Source organism: Arachis duranensis, chromosome 2, assembly GCF_000817695.3.
Source record: "Arachis duranensis cultivar V14167 chromosome 2, aradu.V14167.gnm2.J7QH, whole genome shotgun sequence".
Taxonomy (NCBI): domain Eukaryota; kingdom Viridiplantae; phylum Streptophyta; class Magnoliopsida; order Fabales; family Fabaceae; genus Arachis; species Arachis duranensis.
The window spans coordinates 38,940,137-38,950,949 of NC_029773.3; the positions used below are offsets into that span (position 1 = coordinate 38,940,137).

Sequence of the window (10,813 nt, forward strand, 5' to 3'; positions counted from 1 at the left end):
ATGAATGGTCTACAGCCTTCCTTGATTCGTAAGAAAGTCCATCATAGAAAATATGCAATTGCACCCAGTCATGGAACATGTCTGGTGGGCATTTCCTTGTCAATTCCTTGAACCTCTCCCATGCCTCGTAGAGAGTTTCACCATCTTATTGTCTAAAAGTCTGAACCTCAGATCGAAGCCTATTGACCTTTTGTGGGGGGTAGAAACGTGCCAGAAACTTGCTTTCCACCTCATCCCAGGTTGTTAGGCTCCCCCTTGGGAATGATTCCAACCACTTAGCTGCCTTGTCCCTAAGTGAAAATGGGAACAAGAGCAGTTTATAGGCATCTTCCTGGACTCCATTGGACTTCACAGTGTCGCAAATTCTCAGGAATTTTGTGAGATGTTGGTTTGGATCTGCATTAGCACTCCCAACAAATGAACAATGATCCTCCACCAGTGATATTAGCTGTGGTTTGAGTTCAAAATTGTTGGCCTGAATGGGTGGTTTCTGAATGCTGCTACCACAATTCCCAGAGGTTGGGTTTATGTATGAACCAAGAACCCTCCTCTCGGGAATGGCATTGTTTCCATCAGCTCTCTCATGGTTGTGAACTTCTCTATCCATGTTGAGATCTAGAGCTTCCTCAAAATTGTCCTCAGATTCTCCTTCAGATTCTTCTTCTTCCACTACTCTCTTCCCTCTTGCTTCCCTTCTAAGTTTATGAAGGGTCCTTTCTGGTTCGGTATATGGAGGAGTTGATGTCTCTCCTCTCCTACCTGTCATACAAGAACACAGCACAGGCAACAAACAAGTGAAATACTCTTGGTTAATGGAAGAGTATGGTTAGAGCAGTTGAGGAATTAATTCAAATAGTTAGTGGGTCAGTGAGTTAGTTGCTTGAATTTAAAGGCATAAAGAAAGAAAGCAAGTAACAGAGTGCATAAATTAAAATTCAACAAGTAACTAGAACTGAATTAACAAAACAAGAAAAATGCTCAATCTAGTTAACTTCCAATTTGAGAATTGTCAATCGAAAACCAATCCCCGGCAACGGCGCCATAAACTTGATGTTGCTATAAACATGATAGCTACGATTTTAGGAAATTGCACGATCGGCAAAAATTCCTTCCGGCAAGTGCACCGGTATCGTCAAGTAAAAACTCACAATAGAGTGAGGTCGAATCCCACAAGGATTGGTTGAGTGAGCAATTCGAATTAGAAGTGTGTTCTAGTTGAGCGGAATCAAGATTTAGATGAGAATTGCGGAATGTAAAATTGGCTGGAAACGTAAATGGCACGGAATTGAAAGTGAAGAATCTTAAATTGCATGAATTAAAGAGCGAGAAGCTAAATTGCTGAAATTAAAAAGGGATCGGGGTGATTGCATGAATTTAATTGCAGAATGTAAAGAGAAAGTGGTAGATCAGAAATGGGGAATTCATTGGGTTTCAGGAGATATTGAGATCTCCGAATCAAAACATTTTTATCCCTTTTTCTAACTTAAATTCTATCCTATTTATACACTTTCTAAATTGAGCTTCTGTTGTGTTTCTTGGGCTTTGAGGCCTTTCCCTGATTTCCTTTTGCTTTGGGTTTATGATCCATAATCCTGATGAGGCTGCTGATCCAATTCTGTAACATTCATTGAGCCAACTTAGTGATAATCAAGTAATGACACATGACTCAACAAATTGAAATTCCAGACTCATCAATTCTTCAGGCCCAATCCCATAAACCATGATATTAAATTGGGTTTCATACCAGAGTATGTTTAAGTTAATGTTTGTGATCAAATGCTAACTTAAACTGCAATATCTTTGGCCCAGAAACCTTTTCAAATAGTGGCGTTTAAGTTGTAGTTTAAGGTTAAACTGAAGCTTAAACGTGGAAATGGAAGAAGGCAACCCTGGAGGGTAAATAGTCGAACACGTTTAAGCTTCAGTTTAAGGTTCAACTGAAGCTTAAACGTAGAAATGAAGATTGCAACCCTGGAGGAGAAATTGGGTCGAACACGTTTAAGCTCCAGTTTAACCTTAAACTGGAGCTTAAACGTGGAATGCTTCCTGGAGGGTGAAATGTCGAACACGTTTAAGCTCCAGTTTAACCTTAAACTGGAGCTTAAACGTGGGAATGAAGAAAGCAACCCAGGAGGAGAAATGTCAAACACGTTTAAGCTCCAGTTTAAGGTTAAACTGGAGCTTAAACGTGAAAATGGTTCCCTGGAGGAAAATTCTGGTCGAACACGTTTAAGCTCCAGTTTAAGGTTAAACTGGAGCGTAAACGTGGAAATGCTCCTTGGTGCAATTCTCATTCTGGCGTTTAACTTCCAGTTTAAGGTTAAACTGGAGGTTAAACGCCAGTTTCAGCATTCCTCAGCTTTCATGATTTTGGCGTTTAAGCTCCAGTTTAAGCTTAAACTTGCTTAAATTGGAGCTTAAACTGGAGCTTAAACTTGCTTAAACTGAAGCTTAAACTCCACATGTGATATTCAAGCTTCCTTTATTGATTTTGTTGCTTCCTTGCCTAACCTCTTCTTCCCTGAAATCATCCAAACAACTGCATCAAAGTCTTGCAAAATTTCATGAGAAATCTTCCATTCATAGCATTCAAGTAATATAACTAAAAACTCATGAAATTTGCATCAAAATCATACTGTTTGGATGGTTCATTTCTTTGTTATTCATTTAACCATTCTTGGTTACTTTAAGCTCAAGAAAATGCATAAAACAACTAAAACTAACAGAAAAATGCTAGTGAAACTAGCCTAAGATGCCTTGGCATCAACGAGCTTAATCGAACTCTCATTCTCATGCAAATTCACATCATAAGCTTATATTAATTTTGGTTGCTTGAGGACAAGCAACAGTTTAAGTTTGGTGTTGTGATGCGTGAGCATCTTGTCTATCTTTTCCAAGTGAATTTGCACTTAAATTGCTGAGTTTAATTAAGAATTAATTATATTTTAGCCACTATGGATGCTATTTTGAGTTTTGTGCAATACTGTTTATTTTAGATAGCATTCGGCTAGATTTGATGGAGTTTCTGCAGCATAAGAATCAAAGGAGATGGCTGCGAGGAGCGACGCGCACGCGTGCCTGACGCATGCGCGTGATCTGGAAGTATCCATGGCGATGCGTCCGCATGACTGATGCGTATGCGTGATTTGAAAATTTGCTCAGTGACGCATCCGCGTGACCGACGCGTCCGCATGACTCGCGAAGAAGACCAGCGACGCGTCCGCGTGACTGACGCGTACGCGTGACATGCGCCACGTGCAGAAAAATGCATAAAAATGCTGGGAGCAATTTCTGGATTGTTTTGACCCAGTTTCCAGCCCAGAAAACACAGATTAGAAGCTGCAGAATGGACAAAGCAAGTGGTCCCCACCCATCAGCTAAAGACTGGTTAATTAATTCGAATTTAAATTCAAATATTATCTTTTCGGAAAAGATATTATTTTTAATTTTAGATAATTAGATTTTAAATCTATTAGGATTAGTTATAAATAGGAATTTAGATGCCATCAGAGAATACAGTACATTTTTACCAGAACCCTTATTTTTCTCTGAACCATGAGCAACTAATCCTCCATTGTTAAGGTTATGAGCTCTATCTATTTGTATGGATTTATTCATTTGATCTTTCTAATTTAATCCATGTTTAGATTTATATTTCAATAATTGTTTTCGCTCTTTATTTTATGAACATTGGGTGGAACGGAAGTATGACCCATATTGTAAAACTTGGAAAAGCTCTTTACTTGAACAACAGCTTGAAAACATATTATACTGAATTTCTGTTTATTTGTATTTAATGGGATACGTGACATATAATCCCCTTATTTTTGGATAATTAGGATTATTTTGACATATAAACTAGAAATTGATCATTACCCTCTAATTGGAATTAATTGACCAAGAAATTGGCAGTTAATGAATTTTAGAGGAGACTAGAAAGGTCTAAGGAATTAGGGTCTAGTCACATATAGTTTGCCATGAATTAAATCTTGCATGATTAAAATAGTTAGTAAGAAAAATCAATTTGGAAAAATAGATAACTCTGAAGCCTTAACTATTTTCTCCATATTTTATTCCCAACTCATCGCTGCTTGCTTTCTGAAAGTCTTAATTTACTGTTTAATGCTCTTTGAATACCAAAACACTCTTTTCTGTTTGTCTAACTAAGCTAATCACTTAATCATTGTTGCTTAGTCCATCAATCCTCATGAGATCGATCCTTACTCACGTAAGGTATTACTTGGTACGACCCGGTGCACTTGCCGGTTAGTTTGTGGGTTATAAAATACCGCACCAAGGTTCAGCATCTCCTAAGTCTTCAACCACTTCTTCCTCTTCAATAATTACAAATTCCTCCAGTTGTTTTAGCATAAAATCGTACTCCTCCTTGATGATTTCCTTTCTATGACAACTCCCTTCAACTAATCCTTCATCTTCAAGGGTCTCTCCTACCTCCACATTTTGGGCTTCCTCTTGCTCCTTTGGAAATAGGGCCGCATGTAACCGATCCATCGCGATTGCATCCCTAAGACGATCCCTTCTCTCTTGTTCCATGTCCATAGTATAATGGGGATCATCTTGCTCTTGGATTGATGGATGTGGGTGCTCTTCCATGGAGTGTGGTAATGGGATGGAGAGATCATTATGTGGTTGAAAAGGAAGTGTACTAGAGCTTGAGGGTTGAATATTGGAGGTAGAGGGGTGATCCATGTGGGATATAAGATTTTTAAGTTTAGAGGTGAGACCAGTGATAGAGGCAATAAGTGTGGTATAAAGCTCTGTTTGCCCTTGGTGAATAGCACCAAGGGTGTTGTCATCCAATGGAGGTTGGGGTGGATAGGAGGGTTCATTATTTTGGAGAAAGGGTGCTGGTAGGAAGGTGGTTCTTCTTGGTAAGGGCATGGAGATGGTGAATGTTGAGTTAGCAGCTCATGAGAGTAATTGTGCTGGAATGGGGGTAGTTCTAAGTATGGTTCATAAAGTGGATAAGGGTTAGGATAATATGAGGGTGTTTGGTAGTAAGGGGCTTGTGAGTTTGGTGGTTCAAACCTATGTTGAGGAGGGGGGTCATAGGCATATGGTGGGCTTGTTGGTAACTACAAGGGGGTCCACCATATCTATCATCTTGGTACGTACCTCGGAATGGCTCTTGACCATAGTAATTTGGTGGAGGTTTGTTGTCAAGAAGAAGTCTACCATAACTATTGTCTTGGTCTGCATCATAGAGTGGTTATTGGCTATAGCGCATTGGAGGGGGTTGTTGCCAAGAGGGTTGATCAAATTCTTGTGGCTCCTCCCATCTCTGATTCTTCCAACCTTGATGCCTGTTCTCATTATAGCTTCCATTCCTTACAACAACATTGCAACTAAACTTAAAGCTAGAGGGGTGAGAATTCATAGTAGATAATAAAAATTAAAAACAAAAACGAAAACAAATAAGCAATCAAAAGCAAAAATTTACAATAACCAATAATAAGGTACACGTTTGCAATTCCCCGGCAACGGCGCAATTTTGAGTGACGAACGGACTTTTGTGTAGTCTAGAATTTTACAAATAAATTTGCATTGCTAGTATAGCTTCTAAACCAACAAGAATTCTTTCATACAAAAGATTGTTTGTTACAAGTAACAAACCCCTAATAAATCTAATAACCGAAGTATTCAAACCTCGGGTTATCTCTCAAGGAAATGTAGGGAAGTGTGATTATAATTGGTTATGGAAAAGTATGTTTTTGGGGGTTTTGGATAAGAGAACAAGAAACAGTAAATGGCAATGAAATAAACTAACAACTAATAAAGGCTCTTGGCAAGGTATGAGAACTGGAAATACTATCCTAATTATCCTTATCAATTGTGATGAGAATTGTCCGTTGCTCCCACTTAGTTAACCTCTAACTATGGAGGAAAGTCAAGTGGACTAATCAATTTGATTCCTCAAGTCCTAGTCAACTCCTAAGGAAAGACTAGCTTTAGAGGGATTCAAATCAACCAGCAATTTCTAATTATCAATCAACAAAGGAGTTTGATAACTCAAGTGTCTCCAATTAATCAATTCAAGCTAAGAATGTAAAAAAGCTAAATTAAAACCATAAATATAAAATACCCCAGTTTGCATTAAATAAGGAAATCAAATCTAACATGGAGTTCATAAACAAAATTGGATAAGAAGAGAATCAACAAGAAGAATAGATAAACCAAAGTACTAGAATAAATAAAAGTAGAAGAGAATTAAATTAAAGGAATATTGAACCTGGAATTGGGAAGAGATAAACCTAAAACTAAGAGAAATCCTAAATCCTAAGAGAGAGGAGAGAGCCTCTCTCTCTAAAAAACTACATCTAAAACCTAAAATTGAATAATGAGCCGTGAATGATGAATGAATGGATTCCCTCACTCTGTAGCCTCTAATCTGTGTTTTTTGGACCAAAAATTGGGTCAAAAACAGCGCAAAAATCGCCCCAGCAATTTCTGATACGTCCAGCACGTGTGCATGTCACGCATACGCGTGTTACGTGTGGATAGAACTTTCGCTAGGTCACGCGTGTGCGTGATCCACGCGTGCGCGTTGCCCAACAGCCAGGCAGTGAAGAAAAAACTTTTGCGTGGTCTAGAATTCAGAATAAATTCCCGTTGTAAGCATAGCTTCTAAACCAACAAAAGTCCTTTCTTACAAACATTTTGGTTGTCACAAGTAACAAACCCCTAAATAAATTGATAACCGAAGTATTTAAACATCGGGTCGTCTTCTCAAGGAATTGCAGGGAAGTATGTTCTTATTATTGGTTGTGAGTTTTGTAAATTGGGGGTTTTGAAAGCAAAGAACAAATAATTTAATTGATAAGAAAGATTAATAATTAATAAAAAAATAACTCTTGGCAATGTATGAGAATTTGGAAGTCCTATCCTAGTTATCCATATCGATGGTGATGAGAATTGAATTTAATGCCACTTAGTTAACCTTTACGAAAGCAAAGGAAAGTCAAGTGGACTAATTAGTTTGATCTTCAGGTCCTAGCCATTTCCTAAGAAAGGACTAGAGTTATTGGAATTCAATTCAATTAGCAAAAATAACAATTATCAATCACGATGAGTTTGATAACTCAAGAGTCTCCAATTAATCAATTAAAGCCAAGAATATAAAAAGCTAAATAAAAATCATAAATCTGAAATACCTCAATTGCATTAATAAAATAAAATCAATCCAAACATAAAGAGTTCATAAACTAATAAAAGAGAGAATAAATAAAAAGAACATTAAACCTATAATGAAGAAATAATCCCAATAAGATAAATCCTAATCCTAATCCTAATCCTAATTCCTAAGAGAGAGGAGAGAACCTCTCTCTCTAAAAACTACATCTAATCCTAAAACTATGTATGAATGAATGATTGTTGTATGAAGTGTTGTCTTGAGTCTCTGCATGTTTCCTGATTTTAATTTGTGTTTCTGGGCCAAAAACTGGGTTGAAATGCGGCCCAGGAACTTTGCCAGCGACTTTTGTAATTATGCAAACCGCGCACGTCACGCGGCCGCGTCGTCCACGCGATCGCTTCACTCAACGTTTTTCGTACCACGCGTGCGCGTCGTCCACGCATTTGCGTCGTTCGTGCAGCTTCCAGTCCGCGCGGTCGCGTTAGGCACGCAAGCGCGTCACTCTGATTTCTTCCATTTTGCGTGGTCGCGTGAGCCATGTGACCGCGTGACTTCTCGCTGGTTATCTCCTCAATTCCTTGTGTTCCTTCCATTTTTGCACGCTTCCTCTTCATTCCATACGCCATCCTTGCCCTATGAAGCCTGAAACACTTAACACACAGATCACGGCATTGAATGGTACGAAGGAAAATAAAAATATACAACTAAAAGGTCTTTAGGAAGTAAGTTTTCAATCATAGAACAATTTGGGAAGGAATTATAAATACATGCTAATCATATGAATAAGTGGGTGAAAAGCTTGATAAAACCACTCAATCAAACACAATATAAACCATAAAATAGTGGTTTATTAACCTCCCCACACTTAATCATTAGCATGTCCTCATGCTAAGCTCAAGGAGACAAAATAAATGAGTAGGAAAAAGTAAGACTCATGCAATGCAACCTATGAATGTGAATGCAACCACATGCTAAGATGATTCTACCTACTTGGTTAAAAATAAATAAGTTCTCCAAGACAAACATAAACCAAATTTCACTAATTCAAATCATACAATAAAAAGCAAGTAAACTTGTAAGAAGATAGCTCATGAAAGCAGGGAACATAGAATTAAGCACTGAACCCTTACTGGTAGTGTATATCACTCTAGTCTCTCTAGTATATAGGGTAATCACTCTATTCTTCTCTAATCATACTTTCTAAACTTTGTTCTTCATCTAACCAATCAACAAATATTTAATGTACCAATGCAAACATCATGAGGTCTTTTCAAGGTTGTAATGGGGCCAAGGCAAGGGTGAAGATATATGTATGGCTAAGTGAGCTATAAATTGAATCTTTGAGTAACCTGAACTATCACCTAACATACATACATTCTATATAACTTCTAAAATCATGCCTATATATATATATTCTTTTTTTCTTTTTTTATAGAGACATGAAAACTAAAATAACATATCAATGCATATGCAATTTTTAATTTTCTGTTTTACATGAGTAGATACCCAAATTTCCCAATATTCAAAATTTGAAACATGATACATTCCCTTATTAACCCTTGTTTCCACAGTTTCCCCACACTTAGTTGATGCACAACCTTTATCTTAAGCTAACCAAAGATTCAATTGGGATATTTAATTTGTTTTTCTGCTTAAGGCTAGTGATGTGGTTATAGAACAAAAGGGGATTAAAAAGCTCAAAGTGGCTAACAAGGGTGACATAAAAGGGTAGGCTTATTTGGGATAAGTGAGCAAAAATAAGTAATGGCCTCAATCATATGCAAGCATGTAAATACACTAAATATTGGACATATAGATTGGAACAAAATAAAGATTACAATCATAGAGAAGAAAACACAGCTTGATAAAAATTTATGGTTAAATAATGTAACCATATAAATAAGCTCAAAATCTCGCAGGTTGTGTGTTCTTTGGCTCAAAGACCATGTTCCAAATACAACTTCAAACAAATTTAACACATGAAAAAATTTTAGTTTTTAATTTAAATTAGTGAAAATTTTCAAAAATAGGGTCTTAAAAAGAAACTTATTATTTTTCAACCAAGTAGTACTTAAATGCAAACAATCAACTACACATGCAATCTATTATGCAATGCAACAATGAACAAACAAAGAAAATAGAATATTGGTGTTGAGAAGAGAATAACTAACTCGTGGAGATCGGTATCAACCTCCCCACACTTAAAGATTGCACCATCCTCGGTGCATGCTAAGATGTGCAGGTGGACGGGCTGCTCCAACTGATGTCTTTCTCTATAGATTGTGCAGATTGACTTGCATGTCTCCCCATTAAGAAGCTTTTTCTCTCTCTTCGTGGTGGCCATCCTGAAAGAAGAGAAAAAGGAAGGAAAGTAACCCAAAAATAAAGATAAGAACATAAATAAAACATGGGTGTTAATGCCAAATAATAAAGGTCTCAATTACATGGTAGCTACAACATGCAAGTGAGAAAATAATAAAAGCACATGGCATATCAATAGTGCAAAAAGCTGCAACAATGGAAAAGAGAGTGTGGGTAATACAAGATAGAGTAAGTACATATCAATTCAAAAGAAATATCCGTATTATAAAAATTAGCATTGACTTATGAATAATAATACCCAATCAGAATAAAACAAGTCATGAAGCACCAAAATAATTCAAGAAAAGATGCAATAGTTGAAGAAGAGAATTTTAACACCAATGAAAAAAGAAAAAGAAAGTAAGAAATGAGGAAGAAAGAAATAAGAAGAAGGAAATAAAAAGGGAGGAGTAAAAATTAGGATTGGGAAAGAAAAGATAAGATATTATGGCAGATTCGGATAAGTTGTGCGGCGCAAGCGACGCGGACGCGTGGGTCACGCGTTCACGCAAATAGCATGTAAATGAGCTGAAGCGGACACGTCGGTCACGCGGACGCGTGACATGATTCATGCAAGTGGCGCGAGAGCAGCCTCGCGCTCACATAACTCTCTGTGTGAAACGCATTTTGCCAATTTGTAGGGTGACGCGTTCGCATGGTTGACGCGATCGCGTGAAGGGCCAAACTATGAAAATGGCACAGACGTGTGGGGCACGCGTACGTGTGGTGGGGCTTGTGCATCTAGCACGAGTCCAGCCCAACTCCAGCTCAACTTTCAGCCATACACCCTTTTTACGTTGATTTACAGGGCCACGCGTTCGCGTGGGTGACTGATAAGCGGATAATTTATACGCTTTTTGGCATTGTTTTTAGGTAGTTTTTAGTAAGTTTAAGCTACTTTTAGGGATGTTTTCACTAGTTTTTATGTTAAATTCACATTTCTGGACTTTACTATGAGTTTGTGTGTTTTTCTGTGATTTCAGGTAAATTCTGGCTGAAATTGAGGGACTTGAGCAAAACTCTGAAGAAGGCTGACAAAAGGACTGCTGATGTTGTTGGAATCTGACCTCCCTGCACTCGAAATGGATTTTCTGGAGCTACAGAACTCCAATTGGCGCGTTCTCAACGGAGTTGGAAAGTAGACATCCAGAGCTTTCCAGCAATATATAATAGTCCATACTTTATTCGAAGAATGACGACGTAACTTGGCGTTGAACGCCAAGTACAAGCTGCTGTCTGGAGTTAAACGCCAGAAAAACGTCATGATCCGAAGTTGAACGCCCAAAACACGTTATAACT

General features: G+C 37.8%; 1 non-coding gene across 1 annotated transcript; it reads left to right on the forward strand.

Annotated features, from left to right (window-relative positions):
- Positions 1 to 77: 77 nt before the first annotated feature.
- LOC127745301 (small nucleolar RNA R71) lies at positions 78 to 181 on the forward strand. Its single transcript, XR_008006498.1, has one exon. It is a non-coding gene; the product is annotated as a small nucleolar RNA R71 (small nucleolar RNA).
- Positions 182 to 10,813: the final 10,632 nt, after the last annotated feature.